This window comes from Corapipo altera, unplaced genomic scaffold (assembly GCF_003945725.1).
Source record: "Corapipo altera isolate COAL_440 unplaced genomic scaffold, ASM394572v1 55, whole genome shotgun sequence".
Lineage (NCBI taxonomy): Eukaryota > Metazoa > Chordata > Aves > Passeriformes > Pipridae > Corapipo > Corapipo altera.
Genome location: NW_020884882.1, coordinates 14,991,348 through 15,015,345, shown reverse-complemented (window position 1 = coordinate 15,015,345; position 23,998 = coordinate 14,991,348).

Below are 23,998 nucleotides of genomic sequence, written 5' to 3'. Positions count from 1 at the left end.
CAATGCTGAGTATTTAAGCAGGAAATTATGTTATCCCTCCTGCATTATATATTTAGCAGTTGAGGTGCATCTGAAGCACACATGAGAGGAGTGAAAGTTCAGATTTAAATAGCTTGACAGTATTAAAATAAATATAATTACTGGGTGTGCATAGCAGTGGCACCAAAGAAAATAAAAAGGTGTATAAAGAGGTGGTTCTAGACATTATGCACAGTTATCACTCAATTATAAAAAAGCTGCTTCTCTCAACACCTTTAAAATTACTCCACAGAAAACACATCCACCCCTCAATAAAGGTCCATACTCAGTTATAGAAGTTTTCTCCCTGCTTTAACAAAGATATTTGCTTCCTTTTCCACCTTTCACCATGGGATATAACATCCAGGAATGGCTTCCAGCCAAATACAGATTTTGTGCCATTCTGGCAGCCAGTCTAGTTTTCACTATCCAGGTTAACTAGAGAATGAATACAGTAAGAGGCTGTGAATATAACACAAAGCAAAACTCAATAAAATTTCACTTTCAAGCATTTTTCATCTGTATCAAGTTGTTAATGCACAGTACAAAATCAATTCTCTGAAGAAACATTTGAAACAATTTGGGTTCTTTTACATCTCATAATAAAGACAAAAAGAATAGCATTGCTTGGATCTAGTCAACAATTTGTGGTAAGAGCTGGAGGGAGATAAAGGACCAAATCCTTGGGCCTAGGAAAGAGCTACATTCAAGTAACATCAGCCAATTGCAGCAGAATAAATTACTCTTACCTACTTTGCAAGCTGCAGATGAGAGGGCAGTTGTTCCTCACACAGAAAGAGATCCAAACATCCCAAATTCTGGCCACAGGGACGTAGAGGAGACGAGACACACCCTGCTCTCCCTGAGTTCACAGAAAAAGGGGAGAAGGCACTCCCAGGGGCAATTTAAAATATAAATCTAAGACAGGTGCTCTGAGTTTCTCCTGCAAAAACCCTTCTCATTCCACCTGTTAAAAAGAGTTGTTTTCTATAATGACTTTCAGTGAGCTTTAGAAGCAAAGACCCCACAAACAGGTGACTCCCCCTGATGCAGTGGCATTTCCAGGTGGAAGAGATGAGTAGGGACAGAGCTGCCACCAATTCACCACTCAGCTGAAAACAAGGGAATTGATGGGTTAAGGAGCAGAAAATAGACCTGTTAACATCCCATGGGACGGACCAAGGCAAGGAAAAGGGCTGTTGCATGGATATTGCTCCAATTACTCAGAATAAACCCCATTTCTAAACAGTAGATATTAGGGTTTTCCTGTTTTATCACCGGACACTGGGATTACCCTACAGACACATTAATGGATACAGACTCCTGAAACCCCAAATAACAGGAATCTGCTGAGGAGATCCTGATCCCACTCTGTCCCAACAGGGAAAGGAGGTGATGGAGACCCAAGTGACAGTTGTGTCACAGCCTTTCTGGGGCAAATGCTCCAAACTTTTGCCCAATGCTGGATTCTGCTCCTCTCCACAGGATCATCCCAAAGGCTCATTATATAATTCAGCAGTGCCAGCTGCACCAAGGACCACAGTAATAAGGATGTTAAGGACGTTTCAGGGACTTTTTAAATTGAATTGTGCCTTTTTTTAAAAAAAAGAAAATTTGATTCTCACAGCAGAACTTCCCTAAGAATGTCCTCAGTATTAAGCAAATAAGTTTGTCCTATTTTTACATCCCCCTTCGGACATCAGGCAGTTCAAACCAATCACTCCTGGCTTTAAATACCATTGGAAGAGAGAATAATTTTTTTTTTCCCAAGTTGCGTAAATGCGAGTCATAAAAAAAACCACAAAGCTTTGACAGCTTTACTACAAAGAAAAATTTACATCCCATGGTCACAGATCCACGCGTTGGCCAATGCCTATTAAGAGAACTCATCAAAAATACAGATATAAACAACACACCTTACTTTTGTCTCAGTACGTCGCACGATTTTTATCTCCTACCCATAAATAATGGAAGCATCAGCACATTTGTCTGGGCACAATAACAAATCCCATCCTCTTGGTAATTGTAAACACACTGAAGCTTGTTATTGACCTTGTATAAAATACTGACACAGGAAAATAGGAAAAAAAGAGAAACAAAGTTTAACAACCCCCTCCCCCTCCATTACATCCAAAGCTAAAATACAGCAGAATTTATAACATGATGTGGAAGGAATGAACTGTCATCAAAAACGAGCTGCAAAATAAAGTGTGGAGCAAATCTAAAATCCAATTTCAATATAGTAAGGTGCATCCATCCACATAATGACAATTTACGTGCGTATTTCACTTGATTTAATCAGTCTTCGTTTTAAACCTTAAAATCCCAGTCGCCGCAGTGAAACAGAATTTATTACCAATCTGGACAAGCAGCACTGCTGATTTTCATAAGTAATCCATTTAGATACTTCTGGACATTTGAATGGCTAAATTCATTAGGCACTCAGCTCTCCCTGCCTGATTTCCTCCCTCCTTTATGCCCCTTCAAAACTCCTGACGTTAACGCGGCACCGGCAGCACGAAATAAATTATTCAGCTGATTGAGTGAGAACATTTCCTGAAACGTTCTGCAACTCGAACGAGTGTTGGAAAATATATTTTTTCTGTAATAATAATAACACAGCCATAACATTTTGACATGAAGTATCCTTCCCCACATTATCAGTTCTCAAGGACCATAAAGGATGGTGCTCACGGGCTCCGTTCGAAAACGCTCTGAACGAAACGATTCTTCCCGCACGGCTCGGAGCGGTAACAAAGTGCTTTATCAGATCCAAGGACCACAAAACTTTGTGTACAGAAATATCATGTTTGATGGCCCATAGGGGATAAGTGGAGGGGTCTGAACCATCATGGATCATAATAGGAGATAAACAACCTTCGCTGGTGTTTAGTGGCTGTTACAACACTTTCTTTTCCGTGCTCGTAACTTTCTAGAGAAATTTTCCATGCCTACTGTTCCTGCAAAGGCAAATCCATTTGTGAGAGATCTATATCAGAATCCATTCATCCATTGAGGACAGTGGTCTGTAGAGTTTGCTACTTTGAGATGGATAAATGAATATTCCCCCCCCGATGGGGGATCAGGGATTGTCCCCCCCATCAGCACCAGCGAGGCCACTCATCAAATTCTGGGATCAGTTTTGGGCCCCTCAGAACAAGAAGGATACTGAGGGTCTGGAGCGTGTCCAGGGAAGGGAACAGAGCTGGGGAAGGAGCTGGAGCGGCAGGAGCAGCCAAGGGAGCTGGGGGGGCTCAGCCTGCAGAAAAGGAGGCTCAGGGGGGACCTTCTGGCTCTGCAACCCCCTGACAGGAGGGGGGAGCCAGGGGGTGGGGTTGGGCTCTACTCCCAGGGAATAAGGGACAGGAGGAGAGGGAACAGCCTCAAGTTGGTCCAGGGGAGGTTTAGATTGGATAGTGGGCAAATTTCCTCATGGAAAAGGTGGTCCAGCCCTGCCAGAGCTGCCCAAGGCAGTGGTGGAGTCCCCATCCCTGGAGGGATTTAAAGCCATGTAGATGTGGCACTTGGGGGATTTAAAGCCATGTAGTGGTGGCTTTGGCAGGGCAGGGGGAATGGTTGGACTCAAGTGTCTTACAGGTCTTTTCCAACCTGAATTATTCCATGATTCTCTGTAAATACATATATACATACACACATGCCTATTAGTATATCCCATTTTTCCAGTGCAAAAGCATAATTTTATTAAAAACTAGATATTTAGACAATTTTTATCCAATCCACAACATACTTTTAAATAAAAAGTAAGTTTTGTATGCATAGCCACATTACAGAATTGTCATTAAGAAGCTGGAACCTGGCAGTGCAAAATAAAACCAGAATATCCCCAAATAACAAGAAACACTCTTGCAGGGATTACCCTGCAGAAATGCTAGTGCAAAATGTGTCCCAAAACACTTTTAAAAAGATCATGTCTCATCCACCTGCAGTTTAGGGCTGTACAACTGTTTCTTTCAAGAAGAGCAGGTTTATATTCCAGCAGAGCAACATTCAAGTCCTGACTTTGAATCATGTGAGGATGCAAAGTACTCAAATGGGTGAATTCTTGATTATACCAGAGCACTCCTCTCACCTCCTGCCCTGAAAATACCAATGCTGTTGATCTCATTCCACAGCACAGCACAGCCATATGTGACAAGTTCAAATATTTCTGGAAAAATCTTGTTTTCCAGCCAGAAAACGATTAGCAGTGATGGTATTATCCTTAATGCTGCTCTCTTTTATAGACTGCTAGAAAGTGTACTTATGTGCTCAGCATCTTGTAAAATTGCTAATAAGAGGCAATTAGAGTTATTAATACTTTCCTTGTAACTGAGAAAGCACATCCTTTCCATCAGACAAAGTAGTTTGTCAGACCAAATTGGTGAAATAACAGAGCAATTTCCTGTTCTAATAAGGCAATTTCTAAGGAGTTGTCTTTAGGTAATTCAGGGCTCTGTTTGACAAACAGCACTCACTGCCCAGAGCATCCACAGCTCAGGCCAACAGGCAAAGTGGCTCCAGTTTTTGGATCTGTGTCCCCCCAAAAGCAAGAAGAATATTTGGCTTGGGATATATAGATGTTTTTAATATCCCTACATGTTGGACTGAGTGCTGCCTTTAAGGTTCCCAAATATTTCCCTGTGAAGGGAATAAATCTGAATTTCCCCGGCATCTCCAAGGGGCATCAAATGGAAATATGAACATTTCTTCTAATCACTGATTGAGACACTTGTGTGTTGTTTTGGAGTGATCACTAATGAGCCCTCTGAGCCAGAATAATGAATTTTTGATTATAAAAGGTAGACAACCCAACACCACAAAGAAAAACCCTTCTGAGGTAGAAGAATAGGTGTGTGGTCATCCCTGAGGCTGCGAACTCCAGAGTCAGAGTCAAATCAAGGGAAAAGAAGCAAAAAAACATCTACAACAGGTTTTAATCAACATATTGGTCCCTACACCAAATTTCTGTAACAGACATTTCCACCTGTGGGTGGATATTCCTGAATCTTGGCACTCACATAAAGCAAAATCCAATGTCAGTGACTATCACTGAAATATTAAATCTTATAAATGTACTTTCATAGGTAGTTTTTCACTGAAATAAAGGTGGCATTTTTAACACATATTTAAGAATCAATCAGCAACTTTAAAATAACAACTTGGCTTTAACAAAGTTCAAAGAAGTTTATACTCAGGATGGGTTGATTATAGGACAGAGCTGCAGAAGTCTTTATAGGAAGCCAGGGAAAGTTTGGCAGCTCTAACTACTACCTTAAAATATTCTGGGGGTTTAATATGTCTTTTTATGCTGAAATGACTGAAAAACCAAGTTTGGACTGTGGAGTTCATCTTTCTTCAAAATGTACACTTTGCCTTAAAATTATTCCCCATCTGGGATGTCATCGTGGAAACTAAATATCACAGATGCGGATCAGGCTTTCAGGTGGAAAATTGAATGACAGGATGAAACAAAAGAAAACCTGTATTTCTCCACACATCAGGAAGCTGATGGCACACAAGAAGAGAATAAATTTTACAAAGAGATTCACAGATGTGTTTTTAAATGCAAGATTTTGAAATTTCCCAGGACATACTAGCTCCTATTTAGATAACCAGTTCAAGTGAAATAGTCAAGCTTTGCTTTTATGCATCCATAAAATTCCTTCCATGAGATGTTCAGTGAACATCAGACAGTTAAATGCAGAAAACAGAACCATAAAGCTACAAGGTAAACATGGGAAGATTATACAAGCTTTTTAAGGAGACACATTAAAATGAAATTCTATATCTATTTTTACCCGTCTAATAAGTGAATTTATTTTTGCACAGAACAGGATGTAAAAACAATCCAAGATGCTCATAAAAAATCTCTGGATAGTAAAACAAAATGCAGTGATTTGACTCTCCAATATTGTTTAAGAAATGCTAACAAGTGACAAATTGAACAACTTGTTGTTTCAGATGGCAAAATATTTTCAAAATTTACACATTTAGATATCCAGCCTTATGTGTTTGGGTTTTTTTCTCCATATACTCATTCTTATAACTCCAAACCTATTATGAATTTTTATTCAGGGACAGCACACTGTTGATTTGAGTCAAATCAAGTTGAATCAGGTTGAGAATGAAAAGCAAACCTAAGGTGATAAAAACAAATAACAACCACAACAACATGAAACTGCACAGTGGAGATACAGAAGGAATAAACATGACCTATGTGTAAAGTCCTAGTAATTCATAAGGCTTTAAAAATATATTAATAGAACTCTAAAAATCAAGCCCACAGGTTTGATATTAAGTATGTCTTCATGAAAGCAATCTCTTAATATCCACTGCAGAAACCTGGCAGGATTCATGAGCAACTCTAGAGCTTTGTTTAGTTTAATTTTGGGACTCCCTCCCACTAATTGCTCAGCAGGAGGAACAGTAATTATGTGAGCTGCAATATACAGGACACAAAAAAAGCAATGTGAATTTGTCACACCAATAAAAAGGCTGAGAAAGCAATATTTTTTACAAATTAATTAGAACCAAGCATTAAACTATATAGTAATTGCTCTCCCCATAATTTTTCCCACAACTACAGGAAATTAGTTGAGGTTTCCAGTAAGTACATATGAGAAACATAATTTTTTACAGTTCCATTTTCATTAGTTTAAGTTTCTAGATGATCACAAATCCAACATGACTTTCCTTTACGTAAAACACAGAGCAGAGAAAATTCCTAGACCTTTTCAACAAAAAGCTGCTTCCAAGTATAAAACCATAAGGTTGTTTTCTTCTGTCCTTTTTTCATGGCATTCCCACAGTAAACTGCTTGAACTGTCCTTAATTTTAACATACAAATATTACTCATATTAAAAATTGGTGGGACACAAACCCAAGCAATATTTTGAACCTTCTCAGTGTTACTGATGTGCATCTGTTATCACATGTGGAAAAATTGGTCTAATAAACCTATTTCATTTGATTTGAATTGACCCAAAAGTAGCATAAACCTTAAATATGCCACAAGAAGGCAAGATCATGTCCTTTTAATGTCAGAGTGATAAGAGCCAGTGCTTAGAAAGAAAGAGGGATTTCAGAGGGAGCCCAAAGTGCAGATGCTCATCAGAGCCTTTGAACTATTTTCTACCCCCTGAAGTGCCCAGGTCTCATGCACAGCGTAAGAATTACAATGCACAACAGATGAACAACACTAAAATGTCTTCCAGCCAGCTTATCATCCTTTCTTGTGGGCTTCCTTGAAAATTAAGGATGAGACAGCTCTGGCAGTTCTCAGTTTGAGAATCCTGGATGTCACCAGACACTCAGGCTGAGGCTGGTGAGTCTATAAAATTGGATTTAGGCTTTAGTACCGAACCTAAATCATCAAAACAAGATGATTTAAAGAGCTGATCTTTGTGTTCAGTCCTCCTCAAAGAAAAAAAATCAACTTTTTCACGGTATAGTTGATAGTCATAGAGCAGACAGCTCATTTTCATACCTTTGTAAAAGTGCAAGGCTGGATTCTGTCCTGTGCCAGCCTGCAAGGAACACAGTGGCACTCTCCTGCCTGATCCAGCTCAAATATGTATTTCTTGGTCATCCAGAGAAGTAAATATCCAGAAATGATCTATAAAACACTCCCCAGGCCTGTGGCTGATGTCCTTCATGGACAGTGCAATGATGCCCAGACAGTTCCAGTGATGTGTTTGTGGAGACAAAGCAAAACCTGGAGGTTTGGTGCCTATTTGCAGGATAATACTGAACTTTTTTCATGCTTTCCCACCAGGTTACACCATTTACAGTACGACTATTTTTACCCAGATTTGCCAAGCAGATTCAAGACACTGGGAATGCTGATGCCAGTGCACAAGAGCCACACTACACACTGGTGTAACACATCTTAGCCCTGAGTACATGTTTCACATTTGCTGTCCTGCCACCATTCTCTAGTTTTCTGCTTTCAAGCTTAATATAAATCCCTTTGGGTATTCAGATTTCTAATCAGCATGGTGGTGATGTTGCATAATTACCCAATTTACGGCCCTTTTTCGTAATTTGAAATGAAAATTACACAACTTAATTAAATTTTAGTGCTGTCAAACTTGACCTATAGCACTGATTTATTTCTAGGTGCTCTGAGCCAAAGTGAAACCTCCAGCAGTAGAACCACTTTTCCCTTGCAAAACCTCATTACAGCTTCCAGTTCTGCCCTAAACTCAAACTGACTACTCTTGGTTTTATTTGTACTTAAAGAAATACCTGATCCAGGTATGGATCATCTTCAAATGTCCTTGTTTAGGAAAGTATTTTAATGGCATTATCAATAAGTAAAATTTAATTTAAAATAAACGTTTGATAACATTCAAAAGTCTTTGTAAGAAAAGACACACAACTATCAAAGATCCCAGAATGGTTTGGGTTCAGAGAGACTTTGAAGCTCATCTCATTCCACCCCCTGCCATGGGCAGGGACACCTTCCACTAGCCCAGGTTGCTCCAAGCCCCGTCCAACCTGGCCTTGGACACTTCCAGGGCTGGGGCAGCCACAGCTTCTCTGGGCAACCTGTGCCAGGGCCTCCCCACCCTCACAGGGAAGGATTTCTTCCCAATATCCCATCTAACCCTGCCCTCTGGCATTTTGAAGCCATTCCCCCTTGTCCTGTCCCTCCAGTCCCTCAGAAATATTCTCTCTCCAGCTTTCTTGTAGTCTTATTTCAGGTCCTGGAAGGCCACAATTAGGTGACCCTGAAGCTTCTCTTCTCCAGGCTGAAAAATCCCAACTCTCTCAGCCTTTTCCCACAGCAGAGCTGCTCCAGCCCTCTCATCTCCTTGCTGGATGTTCATGGAGTGGAAAAGACTAAGTGCTGGATGCCTTTCCAATGGAGTCCAAAGAATCAGCCTTTCCCAAATAACTAAATCTAGTCTTTCATCTTACTAGGACTGAAATCCTTCTTTTCTTGATTTTTCTAACTGTTTCATAATTAAATGCCAACTCACAGCTCTTGGGGTTGACTTTTGACTCCAACATGAAATGTATATTTAACAACCCCTACTAGCATGAGGCTAAACAGAAATGCATCAAAGACAGCTGAGAGGAGGAGGAGGTGTTGATCACAAGCCTGGCATTTTTAATGTTGCACAGCTCCTTTTTCAGCAGAATTTTTATTTTCTAAAAATTTAGTGCTAAATCATAAAGCCTTTTTTTTTTTTAATTTATTTTTTTTTTATAGCTGATACATAATGTATGACTACACATAAATCTAGTCCAAGTCTGGTTTTGGACATTCACAGCCACCACAGCAGAATAAATTTATAACTGAGATTGACTTTAACAGCCTTCTTATGTGGAAGTTCAAAGCATTCTGTGTCTGTTTGGATTCTTCCCAAAATTTGCAAGATCTGGAAGATTTTTAACCTTTCTTTTCTGAAAATAACAGGAAAAAAGACAAAGCAAAGAGGATTGTTATGCTAATTCCTTGTAGCTCTAACCAGTGCTGCTGCTCTGCATTAATGGCACTTGCAGGAGTATTGCTGATGCAGCTTTATTTAAGGATATTTTCCAAGACTGGGCTTCCAAACTCACAGTGAGCAACAATCAGAGAATCATCAAGGCTGGAAGAGACCTTCAAGGTCATCGAGTCCAACCATCAACCACCATAACCCCCCTAAGCCATGTCCCCAGTGCCACATCCAGATGCTTCTTGAACACCTCCAGTGATGGTGACTCCACCACCTCCCTGGACAACTTATTCCAGTGCCTGACCAATATTTCAGGGAACATTGTTTTCTAATCTCTAATCTGAACCTGCCCTGGTGCAATTTAAGATCATTTCCTCTCCTTTTTTCACTGGCAGAAGAGATCAAGCCCCACCTCAACCCCTTGCTTTGAAGGAAGGCGTTTGAGCCACTTTTTTTTAGTCCTTTTTGAAGATCTTATGGTTGAAAAAACCCCTTCCTATCCCCTGTCAATCAGTCATGGGAGTGCCTTTCCAAATTATTATATTTTCTTATTCTTTACTGAGTCAAGACATCACACAAAAACTCCAACAGCACAAGTCCATGGAATGATCCCCACTGGTGCCACGAATGCAGCAACAGGCAGATCCCGGCATGTGAACCTGCATCATCTATAAACAATAACTGAATTTGCAGACCACATTGCTGACCTGACTTGACATTTGTTCTGCCAGGGTCTCTTTTTGCTCCCAGTGACATGGCCACAGGTCCCATAAAGTGGCAGCAGTAGTTATTTAAGGGAGGGTAGGACCTTTTCAGAGTGAATCCATTAACAGACTCCACGCTGTCAGCTTTGCAGCCACTCAAAGCCAATCAATTCTTTTAATGAATCAGGAACTGCAAAGGCAGAAAGCAATTAATTTTTACTTTTAGAGACTTTTTTTTGGACACAGAAAGCTAACTTTTTTAAATTAAGTCACTTAAATATACCAAAATTAAAAACCCTTCTCATAAGATCCAGATCAGGGCTAGGAAAAGCAGCTCACTCGTCCTCCTCAGTGGGATGATCAGCGCTCAGGACGCCTCATGTGAAAATTTGTGCACGTGTGGATGTCTCAGAAACACAGGGAGTCTTAAAAACAGAGAGGAAAAGTGTGGTTACACCCTCCACGTTCCATACATGGCACAAGCCACTGAATTACTGGATTCAAAGGCAACCTCAGACTGAGTTTGCCTGAAAGACCCTGAGCCTTGCTCTACATTTCACCCACAGTCCTATGGGCTAGTCTGAATTTTGCTTCTCACCATTTTGTCGCTAATAATTGATTTCTTGAATGCCTGGAAAAGAAACATTTAGAATATTAATGTGGGCAAAACCCACTTAACTTGGATATTAAAAGGAAACAGTCCGTTTCTCTGTGCTGTGTTTACCAACATGAAGAATGACAAAACCAGAGGAGTTCAATCACTCTCTGAGTTTTCCTTAACACACCCCTACACACATAAATGTACATAAGATAGGATATATTTCATATATATCTCCTCAGCTATCATAGCTCAGGAACAGAAGGAGACCTTTCCACAAAAACCTGTGGTGGAGATGGTTTACCTGGATTTAAGATGATGATGAATTGGAGTGCAGAGCATTCAGGGGGGTGCTGTTCTACAGGGAGAATATTCAGGTATTCCATCTTTCTGGATGGGCAGGATAACTCTACAGTATCCTTCAGCCTCCAGCTGGCAGAAGCCCAAGGTTTCCAGGCACATTTATCTTGGTCACACAGTTTAATTTCAGAGCTTGTCTCACCATTTTTCCATTAGTATTACCCTATTGATTGCAACAGGTTCACAATTGATTTATACCAGCCCTGGGGGCATTTTTCTCTGGCTGTGACTCATTCCATAGGATATTCTCCATAGGGAGCCCCTACCCACAGCATCACCCCTGTGGTGGGAGAGGTCCTGGGCTGAGTCCCACAGTAACAACTTCAATGATTTCAGCAGTGGGAGGACAGATCCATATTGTGCCTGTTAAGCAGCCAGAGGAGTCAATGTTTGATAGCAGTGGTGCTCAAGCACATTTTATTTTCCAAAATAAAATTTATGAAGCCTCTGTATTCTGGGAAACACACTATTTGTTCTGAGCAGATGTGCAGCTATGATATAGAATATTCTGTGATGCAGCTGGTGCCTCACAGCAGTACCTGTATTTGAAATATTCTGAGATGGTTATCAGTGTATTTCCTACTGAATTTAAACACCACCAGGACTTTGGTTTAGCTATATATACTTTTTTTTTTTTAAATCAGACTTCTTAATTTAGCTAATGTGTCTGTCTTCCTCTTTGTCGAATTTGTTCCCAATTAAAAGGGCACTTCAGCCTCCCCAAATGCACTCATATGCTAATAAACCCGGGTCCTTCTGTAGCAGCACTAATTAGAGAAAGTGTTTCTTTTTCCTAAAATAATTCTGTACATTCTTCAGCTCTTTTTGCAAAGCATTTTGATGAGAGTTGCTGGGAGCTGGAAGAGAAAAGTACATTGAATGTTTGAGAACAAAGAAAACCAGACAACTACATGGAAATTATAAGAAAAATCTGTGAAGAGAGTGGCTTGTTGTGAAGTTGGACTCTGATAAAACCCTGAAGTCCACTTGATTTTAAAAGACAGTATTTGAGATCCTTCACTAAAACATCACAGTGTGTCACTTCAGTAGGAAAAAAAAGTCACCTGTCTGAAAATCAGTTTTTAAAAAATCCTTTTTACGAAAAATTACTAGTCCTCAACACCAAAACTGCATTAAAAGACTAATTTCAATAAGTTCTAGAACTCTAAGTTTTTCTTCAGTTGGTAAAATTATCAGAATATCTTATTTTGATGAACTCAATATTAAGATATGATTTGCCATTTCAAAGCAACCTTTCCCTTCAAAATCTGAGCTGATCAGGAGAATGACAGACCAAAGGTAACAGCAAAACAATTCAATGCTTCAAAACTAGCAAACCTTTATTTTTCAAATCAAGCCAATAGCTCATCAGTTTGCCAAAAAAAAAAAAAAATAAAAAATCAATAATAAGCTTTTTTTCTGGTGTGGGATTTAAATTAGATGGAAACAGCAGAAAAATAAATTGCTCATTTGCATGTGTTTAGCTTGTTTTGGTGCTCTGGTGCCTCACAGTGCTGCCTGAAGGCTGCTCTAAATTGCACCTCAAAGCTCATGTAATGAGCCAAAACAACCTTCAGGAATCAGTGGATTTTAAAATTTCCCTCCTGTGGCTTCTTTTCCAACACACTGGAAGTGAAGAGGAGCTGAATTACCTGGATCACAACAGCTGGAATCAAGAGAAACAGAGAAACTGCCTTTTTTCGTGGACATCACAACACTCCTGGTCCAGGCACTGACAGCAACTTCTGACACCTGGGGGAGGGAACACAGGAAACCAGGAGGTCATTTAAAATGGCTTTAAACTGCCAGAGGGCAGGGTTAGAGGGGATATTGGGAATAAAATCTTCCCTGGGAGAGTGGGGAGGCCCTGGCACAGGTTTCCCAGAGAAGCTGGGAAGTGTCCATCCCTGGAAGTGTCCATCCCTGGAAGTGTCCAAGGTCAGGTTGGACGGGGCTTGGAGCAACCTGGGCTGGTGAAAGGTGTCCCTGCCCATGGCAGGGGGTGGAATGAGATGGGCTTTAAGGTCCCTCTGAATCCAAACCATTCCATGATTCTCTGAAGGGCAGTGAACAGGAAAATGCTCTCCAGTCCTCTATCAGACCAGGTAGACTTAGCATTGAACTCCTGATGGAGCCCACTAATAAAGCAGAGTCATTAATTATCCCCCTCTGCAAAGTTCAGGAGTAACAATAACCTCATAAATGCAGAATACACTACACTTATCAAATATCTCTTTATTTCGGGAGGGCAAATCTTTCCTGAAAAAAAATTAATTAATAAAAACTTTATGACCTGGCTGGTTTTTTAAATATCCCTCCTTGCCCTTCTGTGACTTTCACCGCTGGATTTTTCCATCCTTTCAGTACAATTTACTACGGACTAAGGTTTTCAAAGTGTTTAAGAGCAGAAGGAATGCAGATAAGCACCAGCTGGGACTTCTCAGAGCTGCAGACAAGTTCACCTCTGCATCTTAACACCCAATTATCTTCTGGAAATACAGCTGCTTCTGCTTTAGGTGCCTGCAGCATAAAATACAGCACTGAGAGGTGCAAGACTGCAGATATAAGAACAAGCATACACACTACAGAAAAATCACCCAGCATGTTGGGTACAGGGTAAAACCACCTGTCACTTCTGATAGGAGCAGCATTATTTAGATAATTATCTTTCAAGACTTGTAAAAGCAACAGACATGTGACTGTATCTGCAGAACTTTATGTACAGACACAAGGAAAGAGCACAGGGTAACCAGCTGAGATCCTAAATAACTTCACAGTATTTCACATGCTGAAGTCAGTAAATTGTTTGTAGAACAAGACAGTGCTCAGTTTGAGCTGTATTTCATTTTAATACAGTGAACTAAGCTCTTTTTCATAGGTACTGGGGGCATTTTGGGTCGTTTCCCATCAACATTTTGGGTGCCCTCCTGCTTCTCTGAATTTTAAACTGTCATTCATCCATTCAGCAACTACCACCTTCAACATTAATATCTGTCTTATTTAACAATGTGAAAAATACCTCCCAGGGAAATACTGAGGACGTTCAGTCTTGTTCATTTATCAGCAGAGGAACTCAGTGGTTTGGAAGCAGCACCTAAAAACCTTCATGGGGTGGAAGTGGCAGCAGTTATGGGGGCCTTTGTTTGCTACAGAACATAAATAAGGGTTGGGAGCTAAAAGGCAGAAAAAAGAGTTAAAATCAGTTCTGCACTGCTCCCCCTCAGGCTGGGGGGTGATTCCTGGAGCATGTCCCTAAAAACTGGAACTTCAGAGGCCCTGTCAAGCAGAGAATGAGGAAAAACATGATAATGATGAAACTGCTTTATCTCAAAACATTCCCACTCCAGACACAAACTGAGCAATTACTGTCATACTGATTATTCTCCTCAGGTGACCTTCACAATTCTTGATGATTCTCTCCCTTCACTGCTCTGTGTTCATCAGTCTAATAAACCCACAGAAATGAGTGGAAAGGATGGGGGAAAAGGAAATAAGAAATATCTCCTTAACACGTGATCCCCCAAAGCTGAACGTGAAAATCAATGACAGAAACCTCCTTTCACAAAACTTTGAAAGGTATTTCTTCTAAATTCATGATTTAGGCTTATCAGCCAACACCTGGGGAACAAAACCAGTTTCCACTAAAATTTTTCATATTCTTTCTATTTCTACATTGCTATTTAACACAAACAGCTTTTTCAGGTCTTTTAGCAGAAGAATATATTTTTCACTTTTCTGTTTGGTTTTTTTTTTTTTTTTTTTACTTTTCAAATGCAGATTATGTTTGCAGTGACATTTACCTGACTCTGGAAGAACACATCCAGTCCATGAATGTAAAATAATCTATGGAAACCAGGAAACCACCTGACACAGATTCTGCTCCGAAATCCCATTTATGTTTGGGATTTTCTCCATAATTCAGGCAGTACCAGCAACGTTCTAAGTTGTCTGCAAGTATATCTGGGGCTGAGGGCTACAGGAGTTATATAAAAGTGAAATCTCTAAGCACATTTCCTGTGGGTCTGTGCCGTTCCAGGTGGGGTAATATGTGCCCAGATAAAAAAATTTCCTGAAATCCCATCCAAATTCATGGTTTGGTGATGAAATATCTCATGTATCTGAATCAGGAGGCATCTTCTCATGGTTCTTTCTGTGGGGGACACACCTTGCTCCCAGTGGAATAAAAAGGACAGTGGGAAGCATCCCCACAGCTGTGGATGCCAGTTTTGTTGCATAAATAATTTGAAATATTCATATCCTCTGTTGGATCTGGTTTTGGTGGGAGGAGGCTTGATGTGTTAACCTATAAACCTACTCCTCAAAGCTGTTTTTCACATAAAACGTCCTTTGCCTGAATGATCACATCAACACCCAGAATGAGAATAAACCTCCAGGTTTACCAGCCAGGGAAACAGCTGAAAACAAAAAATAAACCAAACCTGAGCCCCACTTGGCACTCTAAGGTACAAACCTGAAATGAGTAGCCCTGCCACGGAATTATTAGGAATTGTTCACCATTTCATATCCCTGATCCAAGGCACTGAATCTGAGCCTTTTCCTTGTGCCCCTGCACAACACACACTCCTCCCTCCTGTGCCTTGTGGTTTGTGCTTCTCATCCCAGCAGATGTTTTGCAAATCATAAATTAAAGCCCAGCTTTATTGCCTCTCATTTCTGTGGCATTATTGGCCTTGTTGTGGGTCCCAGATACAGGGGTTTATGACATGCACTAAATCCCTGTTGGTCATTTGTTATTTCACTTTAATGGCCCTGTCACCAACAACTTTTGCCTTTTTTAAAAAACAAAATAACAAAATTTCCCAGGGTTTACTCCTGGAAAGTGAATTTACTTGCTATTATGGATAATGGTAAAAATTCTTGTTTTTTGTATTATTTTTTTGAATTTCACTGGATCCAACCAAAAATTAGTTACCACAGAAATAATTTGGCTGTGTTTTGTTCACTTCAACACTTGGAATAATCCAGATTTTTCATGTTTTTTAAGGCTTGAAGATTTAACTCTTCCAGTCAAAAACATGGAATCTATTAGGTTGATATAATGTCTTTTAAGAAAATGTTCTAAATATTAAAAATGCTTCTTTTTGCTTCCTGTACATTTTTCAATCAGGCCACATTTCCATAATTACTCAGCACAGTGACAGATTTTGTGAAAGAAAAACACGAGGGTAAAGTGACACTCTCAGAGATCCCAAATGATTAATGAAAACTTGAAATAACTTGTAATAATGCAGATAATTCCATCTGGCAGAATTCTACCTGCCCAGAATGCTGGATATCCATGTTGCTCAATGGAGCATTCCAGAGCCAGTGCACAAGGAGCAGGATGATTCCTGGGATGGCCACATGGAGCCTGGAAGCAACAAGGATGAAGAAAAAGTTAATGGTGACTCAAAACAAACCAGTTAAAAGGCAAATACAATAAATGAAAATGAAAATAAATATTTTTTTAGCTAGACACTTTCAGAGAACAAAACCAGATCGTTGACTGTGCAGTGAATAAAACATCTGTGTAAATTCTCACTCCCATAAACCATCAGATGTGCAGGAACAAAGTGAAAAACACAAGGATGGACAGGAAGTGTTTGTGAAAACAGATTGTTAATATGAGAGAGATTTCCCCTTTCCTCTCTCTATTATTTTCCTTCAGCAGAGAAATACAGAAATATAGAAACATACTTCGGGTTTTCCACATCCAGTTTTGGAAACTTATTCCAGTAACTCACCAGGAATTTGACCTTGTTTTTCTCACCCGTGCCAAGAAGAATTTGGAAATTAATTAGTGTGGGAGTAGCAGTTCAGCTTTAAAAAATGAGCTTCCTTGCTCAAACTGGAATAAGAGTTGGGAATGAACACAAGAGGGAGAACAAACCCCACATTTGCAGTGTTTGCAGCATCAAACGTCTCTGCAGCAGGTTAAAATAACCAGGAAACCCAAAATAAAGAATGGGGTTGAGGCTGTTTAAACCAAGATGCTCAGAGCCAAGTAGAGTCATTTTGGGTTTTTACCTCCACTTCCTACCTAATCATATAAATAGGAATGACTGATCCCTGTTCTTTTCTCACTTGAAGCAAACATAAACCTCAGACAACTAAAACAGGGCAAATAAAGCCTGAATCTGCAATCCCAACAGACATGATTATTTAATAAAACACATGGCCATGTTGTGAGTTGGAGTAAATGAGCTATAAATGTGTTGAATAGTTGTGGCTTCAAAGGTCAGGAAGGTTTAGTTCATATAAATGAAATTCCAACCCCCTGCATTGCCTTTAACTTTCAGTGACCTTTCCACTTCTAGTGACCTTTAACCCTATTTTAGGGAGATCCACCCCCTATTTTTAAAAAAAAGAATATGAAAAGGACTCAGTAAGTGAAACCTTCAATATTTTAGATACCTGCAAGTGAAATAAGGCATGGAAAAAAAAAAAAAAAAAAAAGACTAATTTGACAATGGCAAAATCCGTGACATTATTTAAGCAGCTCATTATGGGAAGCATTTGACTTGTTCTCTGAGCTCAGCTGAAGTTTTTGCTGCCTTCCTGCACTTGTTAAGCCTTTTTGGTACAAACTAAAGAGCTGGCTGTCTAATCAGAGATTAATAAGGCTGTTCTCAACTTATCTGGGAACTCTACGTGGCAGCAGCATCAAGACGAAAAGAACTAAAGTTAAAAAACTTCCCCACAGTTAAAGGAAAAAAAAAAGACAACCAAAGTTTGTTGGCTTCATTTTGAAAAGTGGTGACTTATTGCATTAAATTGAGCTTTTATACCTATCTTTTCAAAGTCAAAATATTTTCAAGTACAAACTTTCAAGCAAAACGTCACTAAACAAGGGTCACAGCACGCTGAAGCTTGTTATAATACTTTTCTTAATGTCATTAGATTTTGAATTAACTCAATGTGTCTATGTGGGATTCATTAGGAAAAGGAGTTGTGGCTACATAAATGACTGCCAGCCAAAGCATTACTCCTTGTTACCTAATTCACACTTGAAAATATATGGAAAATATCCACAAAGGCCAACTACAAAGTTGCCTTTGATGAATTACACTTGCCTTGGGGAAAATCTTCAAAAACATAGCCCTGGATGGAGTCAGGGCTGTTTCACCACTAATTTCCTAGAGGAAAGGAGTGGAAAAGCATTAAAATGGAAATTTCTTAGTGTTTTCTGCAATCCAAATTGCACTGCCTTAGATCCATTGTGAGAGTTTGAAATCAAACCGCTCTGTGGGTAAAAGAGCCGTGACATTTCAGAATTGGTTTCCCCCCCATTTGTGGGAATTCCCCTTATTTAACAGCCCCCCTGCCAGGCTCTGTGGGACCCTGCAGCTCTCTCCAGATCCCAGATTCCCCATTCTCTGATGCCAAGGGCCATGTTCCCTTCCCCACAGGCCAGATCTCAGAGCTCTCTCCTCTGAGCTCGAGGTGTGCTTTTGCCATCCAGGGTTTCCTCCTCTCCTGGGATGGAAAACAACAGGATCCCAGGATGTTGTGACTGTTGCATCCCTTTGCCAGCACAGCAAGCAGCACTCCTCAGAGTTATTAAACAGAACCTTCTTCAGACCATGTTATTTTTCCAGGGATTTCCTCATTCTGCACATAGAACCTCATTCTTACTCCCTGAGAACAAAAGAACCCAGTAATGACAATTCAAATGCCATCTAGAATGGTGTGGAAATGCCATTTCCAGTTCAAATACCATCCAGAGACTATGGAAAGCCACGTCATAGGAAGGTATCTTAAATTATACCACTGCTGTCTCTGCTCCCAAACCCAAAGCACTGGACCTACCACTGTGAGCTCACACAAACAGATGCGCCACCAGGTAAACTTCCATTCCTACCTGCATTTGTTCTGGGAGCATCTCTGCAACACCCACAATAACAACTGCCAGAGAAAAGATTTTCCAGTGCCATTCAGGAGACAAGCATCGTCCAGTGAACATGGTAAGCTAGAGAAGAAGACAAAAGAAACCCACAATAACCTGTTTTTATCTAAATGGCACAAAAAAAACCCTCCAGCTCAGAGATATTCTGACAAGTGCAGCGTGAGCAGAGAGCAAAAATGCTATTTTGGAAGTTATTTTAGTGTAAGGACAGTTTAAAAATGCATTAAAAGCCACTTCACAAAACAAAAAAAAAAAAAAAGAAAGAAAGAAAAGAAAGGAAAAGTGAGACACTTCATCTCAACAGTTCTTGCAGCTGCTGCTTGTAAACAAACTCGGAATTGTTTTATCAGTCCCATGGCTCTGGACCATGAAGTTGACCCTGAAGGTAAAGCACACATTGTTCCCACTGAAAATGTGCCACTTATAAACCAGCTTTTAGCTCTGACTCAACTCCTGTGTAAAGTCAGTGGTAAAATATTCACCAGAGTAAGAAGCAGGAGATGCCACCCAATTTGCACTGTGAGCTTCTGCTTCTTCAACAGTGACAAAGGGACACTGTGCCACCATCCTCCCCAGGGCACCTCAGCCACTTGGTGCTGTTCAAATATAGAAATCTTCTGTTCTTGCAAGTTCATCACTTGAATATATTGAATTTTGGGAAAATAGCTGCCATAAGGGAAATCCCATTGAACAGCCCTCACTTTAAAAGGTTCCTGACACTAATTTTTCAGGAACTGACGCTTATGACCCTTGGAATTCCTGGTGAGATGAGGGTGGTATTTCAGGCACCAGTTCTGAAAATTACTTAATATCAGTTATTCTTTTTAAACCATTACTGGATTAGTCAATGTTTTCTTTAATGAAAACTAAACGTTTCTGAATTTAAATACTAAAATTTATTACACATTTTGTAAAGACAGTGCAGAAGCAGAGGTCAAGCTCTACTTGTCTTCTGAATAATTCTTGAAAAGGGGAGAGTGCCTTTATTTTTCTGTATAAATCAGAGAATTTCAATATAGATATTACAACATTAAATGGATTTTGCTGGAGTACATTACAGCCATTTAATAAATCACTGTTTAACAGAGAAAAAGGGGAGACTTTGAAAAGAAACCTAATTCCATACAACTTCCTGACAGAATCAATTAATCAGTGACTGTAATTTCAGACACTTGTTATAGAGCCCATACAGGAGGCAGAAGATACAGATCCATGAAATATTTCATCATTATGCACGAGTATGGAAAATAAATTTTGCAAAGAAAGATCATTAGCTTGGGAATTGTCCATATCAAGTATCCAATTAGACACAGTAGAAGCTCAGCAGAGGAGAAGGTGCTCCCTGCAGTTCCCACCAACAGCATCACCTTGGATTAAAGGCAAAGGAGAATGAGGAGAACTGCACAGAAAATCTTATTTCTGGGGGGAATTTAGGAAAAGTCATTGTGGTCAGTGAAGAGAGTCAATCTCAGCCCATATCTGGCTTATATTGTGCTTGTTTCTCTCCTGAAAATATCTTTAATTTGTTCCTCTCACTTTAACCTGCTCCTCACTGGCACAGGTTGTCCAGGGGGGTTGTGGACTCCAAAACTTTCCAGCATGTAAAGAACAGCAAAGAGATTCTTCAATTCCCATGCAAAAAGATGTCAAAGCCTCCTCCAAAAACATGGGAGGAGAAAAAACTTAAGAGACCTGAAAGAAAATTTGCTTTTTAGTGTTGCCCAAGTCAGCACTTGCCAAATATTTTGTCATTTTTTTTCTGCAAAGAGTCAAATTCATATTTAATCACAAGCATGGCATTGGATAAGTCAAAACTCTATAATTTTGCTTTTTCTGTCATCCTTACTTTTGTCTGGTTTAGTTACACTTTGTGTTCAATAACATCTTTTAAAAAACAAGGAAGGAAAAAAACCCATTGCAATTCAAAAAGCATCTGTAACAAAAAAGCAATGCTTTTCACAGAAGCTGAATAGGTAAAAAGGTTTTTATTTTCAATGCCTACTTAGATTGTCTCTGTAATTCCTCTCCGACATGATCCAACTGACAAAATTCCTGAGAAAATATTTACTGTGAAAAATGGCAAAAGATATTAAGCTCCTAAAGCACTGACAGACAAGTACAACAAATTAAAAAAACAAATTAAAAAAGAAATCAGATTAGTTTCTCCTCACCAAATTCATCTTTACTCTTCTAATAAATATTTTCCTTGACCTTCCCTGTGTCCTAACAACGTTGGTCCTGTATAGGACCAGTAATTTAGTTAGTCATGCCATGGAAAAACAAATTAAATTCTGAAACTTAGGCAATTTTAAAAGTATTTTTCTAAGGTGAAGTCAAATGTTAGCTATGGAAGAGGAAATTTCTCCATTTGGCTGGGAAATCAGCTCTTATTTTGGCTTTGTGCCCTGTGCTGCTTTCTAAACACTGGCAGCTGGTGCATGAAGAAGAGAGACAGGAAAAGATAAATAGGGTAGAAACTGCTTAAGGTCTTTGTAAAGTTTAATGAAAGATTTATCTCTTGAGGGTAATGTTCCTCTTTCTTTTACTGAAACAAGAGTTTGATAACCTCTCATTGTGCATTTGATAAATTACACCTTAGAGTCATAACTAAAATGAGTGAGTGGAAAATATAAAAGGCCAAAGCAAGGTCTACTTATCCGAGTCTTCCAATAATAAATATTCAAAGGAAACTGGGCAGCACCTGAAGTCATTTTAATTACAGAAGTAGGGATGAAGTGTTGTTCAGTGGTGCTGTGACAATGGGAGAGGAGGATTCCTCTGCCTTTGTGAACACTGTACTATCCCTGGGGTTAACCCCACTAATTGCAGCAGGGGATTAATGAGTGTTTGCTGGGGAATAGCAGGGCCTGAAATGCTCCATTGCACTTGCTCATAAAGCAGCTGAGAGAGGAGCTGTGGAGTGACTTCACTCCTCTGTTTTCCACTGAGTTTCCAAGCTCTTGCTGTATCACTCCATGCTCAAGGCACGTGAATGTCAAACCCTGACTGAGGAACTCCCTGGTTCACAAAACTGAGCATAAGAGAGATGGGTTTGGACTTCAGCTTTCTCTTGTAATCTCTATATACCAAAAATGATCCAACTACAAGGCAAACCCCCATATATTTATTGAGAACAGAGCTATGAGGACAGACACTGATTCTATTAAATGTTTCCAACCACTCTTGGATTGTTTAAAAAAACCTCACACCAACAGCCACAACAACACCCTGGGCATGTAAAGTGCTTTTGGTTTTGCTTTTTTTCTTTTTCATTTTAAGAAGTAGAAAAACTACTGGAACATCTGGAGGTAACTAAACAGCCTGCTCAGCAAACAGCAGGGCACTTAAAAGCTTTCAGAACTTGGGTTCAAGGACAAAAAAGGTGTAAGGATTCAGAGTGGTCAGAGAATTCAGGACTTCTATATTTCTCCTCAATTCATGGATAATCCAGAATATGCTCATTCATATCTCTGCAGACTCCCTATAGAACCCAACACTTACAAAAGGTGAAAGGAAACTTTTTTTCTGAGGAATATCACTATTAATTTTATTCCCAGTAACATGTAGTTTATTTTATAAATGCTGTGAGGGTATGAATTATTAAAGCTGTAGACCCACAGCCTAATTCCTTTCCAGGACAATTTATCCCTCATTTGGTACTTAACACCATTACAGGTAATAAAAGCAATTTAAATTTCTCAAATTAAAGAGAACAGAAATTCTCAATGGGTCATTTATAGATATGTTCAAAGCAGAGAGCTCTTTATGAGGCAAAGAGAGACCTCTGGGATTCCACAAAATTGATCCCATATCACAAACACTTTAATTTAATGTACCTCTTGCTACTCACTTTTAATGAAGTGATTATAAAAAGGGCATCTGACTTTATTGAGCATTAACCTTGCTCGCTGTTGGGTAAATCAGGAGATCAAAGAACTTGAAGGCATCTAAATCCAAATAGATAATTTTAAGAAAGGACATGTGTGACCATTACTAGGGACTGTTATTATTGCCTAAAACCTCATCTTTGCAATAAAGTATGAATTTTGTCCTCCTAGGAAGAGTTTAAAGGAAGAGCACCAGATGTAGTGTATGGAGCTGTTTTGCAAAAGGCTCTACCAAACACATTTTTGGTGTTTTTCTATGGAATTTGTTTTCTGAAGATGGAAGAAACTACAGGCTGGAACCTATAACATTTGTGTCACAATCAAACTACCACTGAACCTAAAATATATCCACCCACTGGGTTTTAACTGTGGAAATATCTGGGAAAAGTATAAGCATAATAAAAAAAAGAGCATTTAAAATGTATTAATTTAAACAGGACATGAGATGGAAAGTAAACATCAAGAAACAGCAAAAAAAGGGGACAGAAGACTCCGGAAAAAAATACAAAATCCAGTGTGATGGCATCTGAACTACAGGAGAAGCAAGCACAGGACAGGTCTTTGCCTTGGAATGCCTTGAATATTTAAAAAAACCCACAAACCTAACACAAAAGTGATTTTTTTTGAGATTTCAACTAGAAGAGGATCCACGGTGTAGATCCTACAAGCACTGGAGAATAGTTTCCTCTGACTGTGACACTTGTATGTCAATATATTCAGAGCTGGCAGGTGAATTGGGAGATGGGGATCAGGCAGCTCAGGCAGAGCTGCTGTGTCCATCAGCAGCTCCAAAGGAGATTTCCTGGAGCCCTGGGAAGGGACAACACCAGCTTTGTGTCCACACGTGCCACAACACCTCCCTTAAACTAGGAAAATCTGAAAGAACACCCTTGAAAAAAGTCCTCAATCTTATAAACAGCAAAATCCAGCCATGAACTGCCCATTCAGGTGCTGATCTAAGAGGGAGAGATTTACTTTGGATAATATTTGCATTGTTGGTTCCTCTCCTGCTGGCTGTGACACCTGGGACAATGGGCTGGAATCTCTAACACCACTGTTCAAACAAGGACACAAAAGCA